Source organism: Anoplopoma fimbria, chromosome 7 (genome assembly GCF_027596085.1).
Source record: "Anoplopoma fimbria isolate UVic2021 breed Golden Eagle Sablefish chromosome 7, Afim_UVic_2022, whole genome shotgun sequence".
Lineage (NCBI taxonomy): Eukaryota > Metazoa > Chordata > Actinopteri > Perciformes > Anoplopomatidae > Anoplopoma > Anoplopoma fimbria.
This window is the reverse complement of record NC_072455.1, coordinates 15,903,892-15,916,279: the sequence shown is the minus strand read 5'-3', so window position 1 is coordinate 15,916,279 and position 12,388 is coordinate 15,903,892. Positions and strand designations below refer to the sequence as shown.

Genomic DNA, 12,388 nt, shown 5'->3' with positions numbered 1-12,388 from the left:
ACACGCATAGAGAAACAAGCACACAGTGACAAAATTAGTTGCAACTCTCGTCTTTGCATGCGTATCCGCGCGCTATTGAATCTGTTTTTGTGTCCCGAGGAAGAATGAAAAAGGGAAGGTGACAGCACCGATGATCACTCACTGTGCTAATGTGACAAAATAAAACTGTTAACACTTCTCACCTGTGTGCGTCTTTTTGATTTCCTCTCCTCCTCTAACTCCCAAGGTCATGCTTTTAATTCTCCGCTTGGTTTCGTTGCTCACTAATTTGCTCTTTATTCCTCACCTCTTCCCTGCTTCCTCAGTAAGCAACCAATGACTATTCACCATGACAACCATCTTCATCCAATCCTTTACAACCATGAAATAAGGGAAAATGTTTTTAATGCCAAAGGAAAAGCAGCAGTCTGAATACCTCTCATCTCAACCCTGTCTCACAACCTGTCCCATTACACAGATAACAGATTCGTGCAGGACTATTTCATGGCTGCGCCTTAAAAAATCTAGCATCAGTATTTGACATTTGCCAGGGGGCTTTTTCCTCTGTGAAATGAAAAATCTGATTGGTGATCTTTCCGGTAATAACTCCTATCACCGCTCACAGCAGAGAAGTGTTAAGCCCTGGAGTTACTCAGGGGAGCTTTGGCCAGACATATTTCCATTTTAAATAAGGTCATAGGGTATGAAGAAATCTGCCAAAATATAGCTACAGTCCAGTTATGATTCCCTATTTTATTTCAAAAGGACTACAAAAATGTAAAGGAACAAAAGGAGGAAGCTTTGAGAATCTGTCAGAAACAGACTTTAAAACTCAGTAATAGGAGGACCTGCTTAACGTACTTAAAGTTGCCTCACTGAGTTGAATAGGGCGCTGTCCATGGTGCTGAACTTGCCAGACATCCTAGAATATGGATGTCAAAGGGGAAATGCACCAACTATCGCAGTGTTGTCAAGAAATTTCTAAGATAACTCTAGTTTTCAATAAGAAAACTAAATTTAAAGATCTAAAGAATGAACAGTAAATGTTTTTTGGAGTGAGCTGCACATCTCTAAACTCACCAATTTGACCTGATGTTCAACATCTTAGAGAGAACACATCTACAGTAAAAGCACTAGTCAATGTGTCAGCGGTCTAAAAAGCAAATGCTTGGAGCTACAAAATAGTTCTGTTTTGACTGATGTTTTTTTCCTCAAGATCTCTTAAATATGACTATAGCTCTAACAACTTCCATGTCCCAGCCGATTCAAAGATGTTGCTAAGTTCAAACTGCTAAAAGTAATGTAGGGAATTACAACTTGAAGCAGAAGGAGAAGCAGGGTAAAGGAAAGTGGATAAAAGGTAGATTCATACACAAAATACGCCACTGAAAGTTTTTCATGTCACAGAATGACTAAACATAATTGACTTTGCGAGATGACGGATTCTTTACTACCTGGGGAGATGCTTTCACAAGGAATCAAAACCAGAGTGTGCTGTGTCATCTTTTAAACAGAGTGACTCAGACTGTGCTGAACCAGCTAAAAGGAGGCCTCTTTCAGGGACCCTGAGACGCAGGCTTATTAAAACAGATAGCTACTTAGTGGTATTTTGGGAATCCTTAAGCAGTAGGACTGTGACGCATTAAACTGCTCGTGATGAACTCCAAAACCACAGCGGGAGTCGTCTCAGACTCTGTTAGCGGGTGGTTGGTCCTGTGTGTTAATTATACTTGTACTTGTGAATGATCATCTCACCCTTTGTATGTTTCATATCACTACTCACTATTCATATCATTTCTCATTCAGTGCTGAGACCATATGGGACACCGTAATGCTTTTACATCTAATGTTGAAATTTTTTGATCTATACAGACACCTTATTTCTTCGATGCACCAACAGATCTTCCATCGTTAAGTTTACATATTTCTGAAAAATCAACAACTCCCTGCTGAAAAATATAAACTGAACCAGGGCTCCTGCAGAGAGGTTTGAGATAGCATAAAGCAGCAGGAGATCTTCAACCTTTTAGAGCCTGAGGAAAACATTGGGAATTCATAGTATCACTCCGGGGTCCCAGCTCAATAAACCCTATTACTACAGCTACCACATAGATTCACACCAGAAGCAGAGCTGGAGCGGATTTGGGCAAAAAATATTAATATTGCTGGTTTTCTTCAACAAAAACAGAAGATCTGCTAGACAGATTGTCCTTTAAACAGGGATGAGAGCATCTCTCGTGCTCCAAACCATCGGCAGTACGATTGATTTAATTTGGACGATCATGCCGAGTGGTTTTAGTCCACTGTTTCAGATCATCGCCAGCAGATAAGCTTCAGGCAATGGCTTTTGATGACAGCAGTTTCTAATGGCAGCTCTTTTGGTCGACTGTTACTCATGTCACTGGATACTTGTTGACCTGTCAAAAGTGAGACATAATCTTTTTGTTTCAGGGCTGATGCGTAGTTTTATATTTTATCTACCAACAGCTCAGCAGCGGGTTGCATTGATGTGCTATGAATGCTAACTCCCCCGACGAGAGTCGTTGGGTTATTTATAATGACCAGACTCACAGCATGATAAAGTTTTGGGAAAAATGTTTTAAACTCAGGAAACTCTTGCTGTGAGACCCCACATTGTGTGTAAACACAGGGTTGAACAACACCAACATGAAGCTCATTACTAATGACATGACACAAAATTAAAGCAGTGGTAATTCCTAATTTAAATACTACTTCAATTAACCATCACCTATAATCACTGTGTTACAACATACACAAACTATAGGATGTTATGGACATTTTAGCCTAAAACCTTATTTTTATCTCACTTCAGGTAAATAATCGACATAATGTTACCATTCGTTATCTGACTGCTTCCCTTTGACATGTAATTACTTCGACTTGGCATCCTCCCAACAATGCCTGTGACTCATTTTGGTTCCAGAGTCACATGAAGGTAACCATCGCGCTGGAGATGAACACTCAAGGTGTGACCTTCAATTTCAAGCCCTATAGAAGAACTGCAGCTGCACACTGAACAAGCCTTTGCCAGTCTAATTAGCAAGTACAGACTGCACACTCGAAAACTATACAGTGTATCACTCCAAACACATTTTTGTGTCGGGTTTGAGCTGCGACTGTTACAAAATGTTTGCGAAGTAGCTCAGTCACAATTACTTTTCCACACTAGAGCAGATAGGGGTGTTAATGAAACAAAGGAAAAACAAAGACCTAGTTGAGCATCATGATGACGGCAGCTAAATAGGTTAAAGGTCGGGTGGAATATTTTTCTGGTAAAAACAGTTACAAAACAAATAGAGCTAAAACCAGAAGATAAATATCTTAAAATGGGTAATATTATTCATAGATAATAAGGCTACTTTTTTTTTTTTTTTTTTTTTTTTTTTACAGTTAATACTTTCTCATAATTTCCATGACACAATAGCCTACATTTTTTTGTGGACTTTAAGCAAATTGTTGTAATTTTCAGTAAAAATGTCATTTTCCATTTTGAAAAAGTAGTTTCACCAGGTTCTGCTCATATATCCTTCATCTTAGTTAATATTTCATGTGCATTAAAACAAGCATCTGCCTCGCATGTCATTACTTTAGGTGACTGGCTACGAGGGAACGCAAAACAGGATTCAGAGAATTATGATTTAAATTAGAGATCAAAGTGACGCAGCACCCATATCGCATTCAATTCAAAACAGCCTCCATTTGCCATCATCATCAAAGTAATGCATCTCATCTAATTGGCTCTTTGTATCTATGACTCCTGTCAGAAGGTGATTCATCCACGCCGCACTAATAGGTATTGAGCAGTGATAGCTGGACTCCAGCTATAAAAAGCTAAACCAATATAGACCTGTTGACTCGACCAACAGGACCATATTTAATCCTTCCGTTCCATCTATGGCTCAGCATGATGCCTTTAATCCCAAAACATCCATAGTACCTATTTTCAGGGACCAGGGCTGAGCCCACGACACCAAATGACTAATATCCGCCACTTATTTACAGAATGTACTATAACCATCTGGATTTTGTCAGCACAGAACATCATGCATTATTTATTTGAATGTTTCACAGCCTTATCTTGGTTGCCTGTTGACTTTTCTTACAGGTTTTCACATTTCATTCTTTAATGCTGTGTGATCCTGGCTCCTGATCCTCCACCTGCTACTCTGTATGTGTGTTCTTATCATGTGCGCTGTCCGTGGTGCTGAAATGGTCCTTCCATCTAATGACAATCCAGTCTGGTTTACCAGTAAGCCATGGCAGTGAGCCGGTTGTGAGCGACACCGAGGCTCTGGCGCTGGCACACCTAAACTGAACGCAGTCATTTATTAATGTTATTAGTTACACCTGGATTTAACAAGTCAAAGTGTCCCACTGTGAGAAATGTCTATTAGCTGTGTTTACTCCCCCAGCCAATAATCCAATCATAATGCGATTACAGTGGCAATGTGACTGAGGTGGCGCCCATGTCAACAGCATTCTGATAATGCAATTCTTCTCATAATCAGAATGAGCTTAATAATAGAAAAGAGCAGTGCAATTTTAGATGTATTATTTAAGGGGTTTTCAGTCAGTGTAAACACCTTAATCCAGCCATGACTCTCTTTTGAAATTTTAGCAGCATTTCTCGACACATGGCGCTCCAACTGCTTGTTGTCACAAGCCAAAGATGTCAGCTGGTGAGACACTTGAGTGCGCTCCTCCAAAGCATTGTCTTGAAGAGCAATCTCCAGGCTACAAAGAAAACATTTCTTTGCTCAGAGTTCAATTCAAAGTGAACGTGCTCAATAATGTTAAAAGAACGACTCAAAGCATGTTTAAGTGCAATGTTCACACAAAGATGGCAAAGGTAAACCAAGGCACTACAATGCCTAGAATTAAAAATGTGCATTGTAGAACAGAGACAGTGGTATTAATGGAACACTTCAATATGCAAGCCATAAAAGGATCTTCATTGGAGTAGTTCTTCAAGCAGATTATAGCCTATAATCTGATAATTATGTGCATGTAAATTCATCAGTGTACTGTTAAATACACACACACACACACACACACACACACACACACGCACACGCACGCACGCAACTCTAACTAATGCCAAGAAACACAGAGAACTAATGCCAAGAAACTTCTGCTTGTTTAAGGCAAAACAATCAAACAAGCAAATCTAATTTGCAATCTTTTCATTTGCACCTCCCAGCTTTCTATTTCCGACATTAAACAGCCTTTTTTTTTTTCTCTCCTGCACAGCCCATTGCATTTATGTATGGATTCATTTAGGTTCCAGCCCCCACACAGAAAGAGAACATTTTATTAGTTTTCTCTTATACATTGCTCGTAATTTCCACTGGAAATTCCAGCAGAACACAATGCATTAAAGGAACTCATCCTCAGAAACATTAAGCTTGCATGTTTGCTTATTTTCTTTAACAAACATATCCCTGAAGTAATTTCAGCCCCGTGTCTTCACTGTACGTCTTTAAGTGTATATGTCAAGGTTTTACACTTAAAGCAATATGGACAAATGAGGCCCAGCACGCTTTCCTCGTACGTCATTGACTGCCGACGATGGTTGACGTAACGGCCTGCCAGCAGTTACAGGGAAATCATTGTTGTGGACACACTCATGCAGAGGAAAGAAATAAAAGCACAATGACATGTTAATGGCTTCAAGAGCAAAATGAGGAGGCGGGGTCATGTAGCTGCTGTGTGTGTGACCGTGTGCGTCTGTCCTTGTCTCTCATTATCCCCAGATTGAGACAAATAGAGGGGGATCTGCCCTTCCATCTAAACCTCCGCGCCATTTAGCCCTGACATCACAGCTGAGCAAGTGTGCGTCTGTGTGTGCGTGTTTCACTTAGCCTTGTAAGAGGTGTGTGTGTGTGTCTAACTGCAGGGTGCGCCCGCCAAGTCCTGATTTGTGCGATATTATTGCATGTGCACTCATGTGATCATGCCAATCTCTTTAGGGAGAGTCTGTGTTTGTTCTTGTGTGTTCTAGGGTTGCTGATGTTTGTGTCCAACAAACCCAATGCAACTTATTTATATACACACACTCACATACAGTGGGGCAAAAAAGTATTTAGTCAGCCACCAATTGTGCAAGTTCTCCCACTTAAAAAGATGAGACGCCTGTAATTTTCATGTGTATACCTAAACTATGAGAGACAAAATGAGAAGAAAATCACATCTGTGCAAATTATGGTGTGTGTGTGTGCAATCATGCTCTGTGTGTGAGCTAGCCATGTGTGGCTCGTCAGAGAGATTTATGGGGAGTGTATGTTGCACGTGTGAAACCAATGTGTGTGGTCATTCACTAGGTCCCCCGTGTGGTTCTGGGTGTGTGTTAATGGAAGCCTTTGACACACCGGTCATTATGTGTGACAGGTTTGTGCGCACGGGTCAGGTGCTTTTTGAGTCTGTGTTTGTTCTTGTGTGTTCTAGGGTTGCTGATGTTTAGCCACCGTGTCCAACAAACCCAATGCAACTTATTTATATACACACACTCACATACAGTGGGGCAAAAAGTATTTAGTCTCTCATCTTTTTAAGTGGGAGAACTTGCACAATTGTGTGGCTGACTAAATACAAAAAGTTTTTTGTTTCATCCCACTGTACATACTTATTATTGAGGTATTTGTAAATTTGCTATAATACCAGTGGGTTGACCAGTGAACCAATTTGCAATCAGAATATAAATATAATATGGTCTTGATGTCTTCCATTTTCTAATAATTGCCCAGTTGGTCAGTATTGCAGATTCAGTCTTCCCAGCCTGGTGCAACTGTTTTCACTTTGAGTGACTGTTTGAATTTGGCCTGATAACAAGTTCAAACAGGTGCCCAGAACAGGTCTGCCCTCCATTTCTGAAGTTTTAAGTGGGAGAAGCAGGACTTATTATTGAGGTATTTGTAAATTTGCTATAATACCAGTGGGTTGACCAGTGAACCAATTTGCAACAGAATATAAATATAATATAGATTCGTTCAGCCCAGGGTCAGTAGGCCGACTCCCCTGCAACTGTTTTCACTTTGAGGGCTAATTTGGCCTGACCAAACCAGAACAGGTCTGCCCTCCTTCTGAAGTGCAGCAGGACTCAGGATGAACTAAAAAAGATCCTGCCAGTCTCCCTGCTTAGTTCTCAGTCTGAGTGTTTTAACTTTTTTGCAGCAGGACTCAGGATTTTTTTTTTTTTTTTTTTTTTTTTTTTTTTTTTTTTACTTAAACACGATTGATCTGTGGTCACAGGAAATGTTTTAAAGGACACAAAATCTTTGACCTTTGCCCTATGGATTCATGGTTGCTTAATTGATCTAATTATAATCATATCTTCAGATAAACTGATTGTGAGTTGACCTAAATTAAAGTGGCAGATGCACTCCTTAACGAGCAAGTCAGTAATGACATTTTCTCCTCACTGGTGAACTCACTTCATCCATCACCCAGCGGTAGGTCATGTTAGTTTATTCCATTCAGCAAGGTCACTCTCCCTGACGAGAGGAGTGGGCTCCAAACCACTAGACGTTTGATTAATCGTGAAGCAACGATCCATAAAGCCATGCGCTGTTAAACGGAATACGTTTGGGTGAAAGGATATATCAAACTTCTCCCTGCTGGACCTTGCTATTAGGGAGGTCTGGCTCTGGCTAGGTTAAAAAAAATACGCTGGCCAACAGCAGTGGAAAAATGGAGTGAGAGTTAAGAGAGAGAAAGCAAGGCATGGGATGCTTCAGGGAGGGATAAATAGGGAGTGAGAAGATCAAGGAGTGATAGAAAGACAAAAATGAACTCCTGGGTGGAAATTGTGATACATGAAAAACCAATTCATCCATAACACAAGCAAATCCCCGTCCCGGCCCTCTTTTCTCTCCGATCTTTCATCTCTGGTGTGTGGTTGTGTTGACAGAAATGGACCTGCACATATGTGAATGTAGGAAACGACTTAATTCCAACATCCAATATCTCCAACGCCAGAGGTTCCGCCTCAGTAACGGGACGCACGCGCACGCACACGCACTCGGTTCCCATTAAACGCCTATTTCCCAGCAGCCATCGGCGCGTTGGGGGGAATCAAGTGCTCGACCACTGTTTGAAGTCGTATCAGCTACACTCGTCCCTATCACCGCGCTATCACTCCATCCACTCCTCCCCTCTGTCCCCCTCTCTTCCTCACTTATCTCCCTCACGCCGCAGAGATCCTTGGCCTCCCGTTCCTCACACGTTGCCACTCATGTGCTCACACGCTCTCTCTTAATCAACCCTTTTTGCTCCCCCCCGCCCCAGAGTCGCCCGAGGCACCGAGAGCTTCGCTTCCCCTTGTCACACCAGCAGACTTTTATCTCCTCCTCTTCCTACATCTCTCCTTCCTTCTGCCCTCCCCCCGCACCCGACCCTCCATCTGTGGTGAAGACGTGATTACATCCTTTACTGAAGCAAGAGAGGTATTTTCACAGAGTAAAAATACTCTTACAAGTAAAATTCTGAATTCAAAAGTTAAAAGAAGCATTACCACAAAAATGTTCTTAATGTATCAAAAGTAACAGTATTCAATATGCAGAATGGCCCCTTAAAGAGGGTTACATTATTTTATACTACTTCTTTCTCAAGCTCTTTTCACACAACTCATTTTATATCCATTTTCATCCACTTATCATAATCATCGTGGGAACAGCAGACTAAGCAGGGGATTCAACACATCCTTCTCTCCAGAAAGATTTTGTCTTTTCAGGGGCTCTTTCCGGGGAACCCCCAAAAAGTTCCCATCTCAGATGAGATGTATAATATCTCCACTTTGTTCCCCAATGTCTCTTACCAACCTGGGGATGCCCGAAAACCTCTAAAGGTAGGTGATCAGGAGGATCTTGATCAGGTGCCTGAACTACCTCAACTGGCCCCTTTAGACGTGAATGAACATCGGCTCTACTCTGAGCTCCCTCTGGATGCCTGAGCTCCTCACCCTATCACTAACGCTGAACCCAGCCGGTCTACCAAGGAAGCTCATTTTGGCCGCTTGTAGCCGAGATGTAATTCTTTCAGTCACTACCCAGAGCTCATGACCATTGGTGAGGGTCGGGACAAAATGGACTGGTAAATCGAGAGCTTTGCCTTCCGGCTCAGCTCCTTCTCGAGCCAAAACGGTCCTGCATCACTGCTGGCGCCGCACCAAACCGCCTGTCCATCTCCCGCTCCATTTGACCCTCACCCCTGAACAAGACCCCGGGATACTTGAATATCTTTGTCTGCCTCTCGATGCTTTGCGCCTTTCCTACTTTGATTTTGGCATTCGACCACGAGCCAATTTGGCCCTACTGCAGACATCAATCATTAAAAGCTGGCCAAAATGTTTCAGGTTGAATTTGTAAGAAGGGGTTAGTAATTATGTATTTGTATAAGATGGAAATGCTCAAGTAAAGCACTTGAGTAAAGCGCTCTCTCCTACATCAAACCCCCCCCTCCGCTCCCACCCCTTTTTCTCTATCCGGCTCCTCATCTTCATGTCTCTCTCTCTCTCTCTCGCTCCCTCTCTTTCAGTCCGTTTCTTGCCACGGACAGAGCCGGATCACAATCCTCTCTTATGCTCCTTGGCGGGAATCACACCACTCTTCTCCACAAGAAAAGGACAAAAAAAGCCAAGACAATCAAGGGAATAGCAAGAGGATGACATGGATAAATGAAGTGAAGTGACTGGGTGGAGGCAGGACAAGTAGAGGGTGAAAAAAGAAAACTGGAGAAAAACCACCCTTAAGGCGGGAGGAGATTTCTAAAAATACAAGGCAGCTTACTCCCTGCGTTCTGCTATTTTCTCTCTTTCTCCCTTCTCTTTTTTGTAGCGTCCCCTCCTTCATTCAGTACCTGTTCTGTGGGATTAACATGACTTAAAATTCAATCAGCCTACAGCCTGACGGAAGAGCGACAGAGGAGGCAGACAGAGCGCTGCAGCTGTCGAGACCGAGCAAGGGGACGACCGGCAGGAGGAGAGAGAGAGAGAGAGAGGTAGAAAGGGGGATAGACAGTGTGCGATAGAGGGAGAGAGACAGAGAGAGACAGAGAGAGAGAGATGGGTGTTTTTCCACAGAGCTGAGATAGAGAGAGACGCGTAGACAGGGAGATGTGACGGTTCCAGGAGTCGCGATGGAGTGCTCCACAAAACAAGGTTAGTAATTCCATCTTTTCATGTAGCGAAGGGCAAATAAAAAAAATGTAATGATAAAAGAACCAGAGGGAGACTTTAAAAAATGAATAAAAGGACACCAAGTAGCTGTATTGGGCTTTTTGAAGTGGCAAAGTGAACACCGGAGGAGGAGAGGCAGAGAAACAGGAATGAACAGAAGAAAAAAATGTAATCACGGATTTTCAGGAAGAAAAAAAAAAATTGGGCAGAGAGGCTGCATATATGTAGCTGCTGCACTAATGCACATATACACACTCAGAAGAACGCTCTCGCAAAGAAACACACACAGACACACAGCGAGTGCACAGCTTTAGAGCAAGATAATGAGATTGTCTTCTTAAAGGTGTCGGCTTTTGGAGTTTGATTGACAGGCCAGCGAGTGTAGTGTGTGTGTGTGGGTTAGACTTTTGAACTGTCTGACATTCATTGCGCTGATCAATAGCCCAGTTGTTTCATTAGACTGTGTGTGTGTGTGTGTGTGTGTGTGTGTGTGTGTGTGTGTGTGTGTGTGTGTGTGTGTGTGTGTGTGTGTGTGTGTGTGTGTGACTGGAAAAGAGAGCGAGAGAGGGATGCAGAGGCTGTGTGCGCTCGCAGGAGAGTATCACTGCATGACTACTTAGTGGATGTGTGTGTGTGTGTGTGTGTGTGTGTGTGTGGTGGTGGTGGCAGCAACGGTGGAGGTGGTGTGTGTGTTCAAGCACATGCAAAATGTGTGTGTGTGTGTGTGTGTGTGTGTGTGTGTGTGTGTGTGTGTGTGTGTGTGTGTGTGTGTGTGTGTGTGTGTGTGTGTGTGTGCTTGGTGGTCCTGAGATTGTTTGTGTATGTGTGCATGAACAAGACAATTCAGCCTGCTGTGATCAATAAGAGGGTCTCAGAACTATTGATTCTCTTTGACAGACAGGTGAGAGGGAGGGAGGCAGGGGGGAGAAAGAGAGGTGAAAAAAAGCAAGGTGGGGTGGGTTTAAAAAAAAAAAAAAAAAAAAAAAAGCCATATGGGAGGAGTGAATGATACAACGTAAGTGGTGAAAAGGCGGATGGATGTACCGGTAGATATGTCGGGGAAGAGAAGGTCAGATGGGTGGAGGAGAGAAAGAGGGATGGGACATAAAAGTGATAATGGACTCCATCCAATGTTTGTGTGATTCATGTGAGTGCACCGTCAGAGGGTAAAGACGACATTAGAGGGACACATGTACAGTGCAGTGACTTCGTTCTCTTCACACTCGCCTTGTTTCTCCTCTTTTGCAGGTTTCTAGCCATCCCTCCATCTCTGCAGCTTACTCTACAAAACCTCCACTCTCTGCACCTCCCTCCAAGGTCACCAATGAACAACTAATTCAATCTAAGGGGGTGGGGGGACGAACACAGATCGCACCGTGATCGACAGTGACACACCCTGGAAATCACTCCGGGAGGTGAGGGATGAGAGAGAGAGAGAAAGAGGATGGGGGGAGGGGGGGGGAGAAACTGTGTGAAAGAATGAAGCAATAGGGGAGGAAGCTAGACAACTAGATGAACAAATAAGAAGAGATAGAGCTGTATGTGTGAGGTGGGGGAGGCACAAAAAGGAGAGAAGGTGAGCAGGGGGAGGTGAGGATCAACGCCGACTCCAGGATTCCCTATTCTCCGTTGATTGAACTGCTCCACTTATGAAGGGGAAGTTCAATACAGCCATGCGGAAATCATCACAAAACACCATAAATAGGATTTCAGGCCAAGTGGATCCTTGGATATCTTTTTTATTCTCAAACTGAGGTCTCTACTTCGGAATACCACACCGGGATCGAGCGAGTAATTCTGGATTTTCCAGGTTTTCTTCATCTATAGAAGCCTAAGAGGATATTGTCGGATTGGAATTCCTGCAACTCTCTGGTTTTCTTTTTCCCTCTGACACTGACCTACATCCCCCTCCTTTTGATGTGTGTGGGGGCGTGTGTGTCTGAAGGGGAGTAGGACAGGTTTCAGTACAAACACACAATCTCCCCCGCCCCCAACCCCCCAAACCCTCACCCCTCTCCTGTTGGCCCAACACAAGGAGAAAAAACACCTGGGGCGAGATCTGTGCTAAACACTGACACACACACACAAAACGCACCCACACATAAAAAATACCTGGATAACATGTGGAGCTGATTCGGATTATAGAGCCGCACAGACGGAAAAGGTAACACACACACACACACACACACACACACACACACACACACACACACACAC

General features: G+C 43.1%; 2 protein-coding genes across 4 annotated transcripts in view; one reads left to right on the top strand and one right to left on the bottom strand.

Moving 5' to 3' along the window:
• Positions 1 to 12,388, bottom strand: part of pcxb (pyruvate carboxylase b) — a 269,858-nt gene that overhangs the window by 65,099 nt on the left and 192,371 nt on the right. The window lies entirely within an intron of this gene.
• The window catches only part of LOC129093041 (leucine-rich repeat and fibronectin type-III domain-containing protein 4), a 34,929-nt gene continuing 34,789 nt past the window's right edge, over positions 12,249 to 12,388 (top strand). Inside the window, 1 exon segment of the mRNA XM_054600913.1 lies at positions 12,249 to 12,335. The gene's annotated coding sequence lies outside the window, so the exon portion shown is untranslated.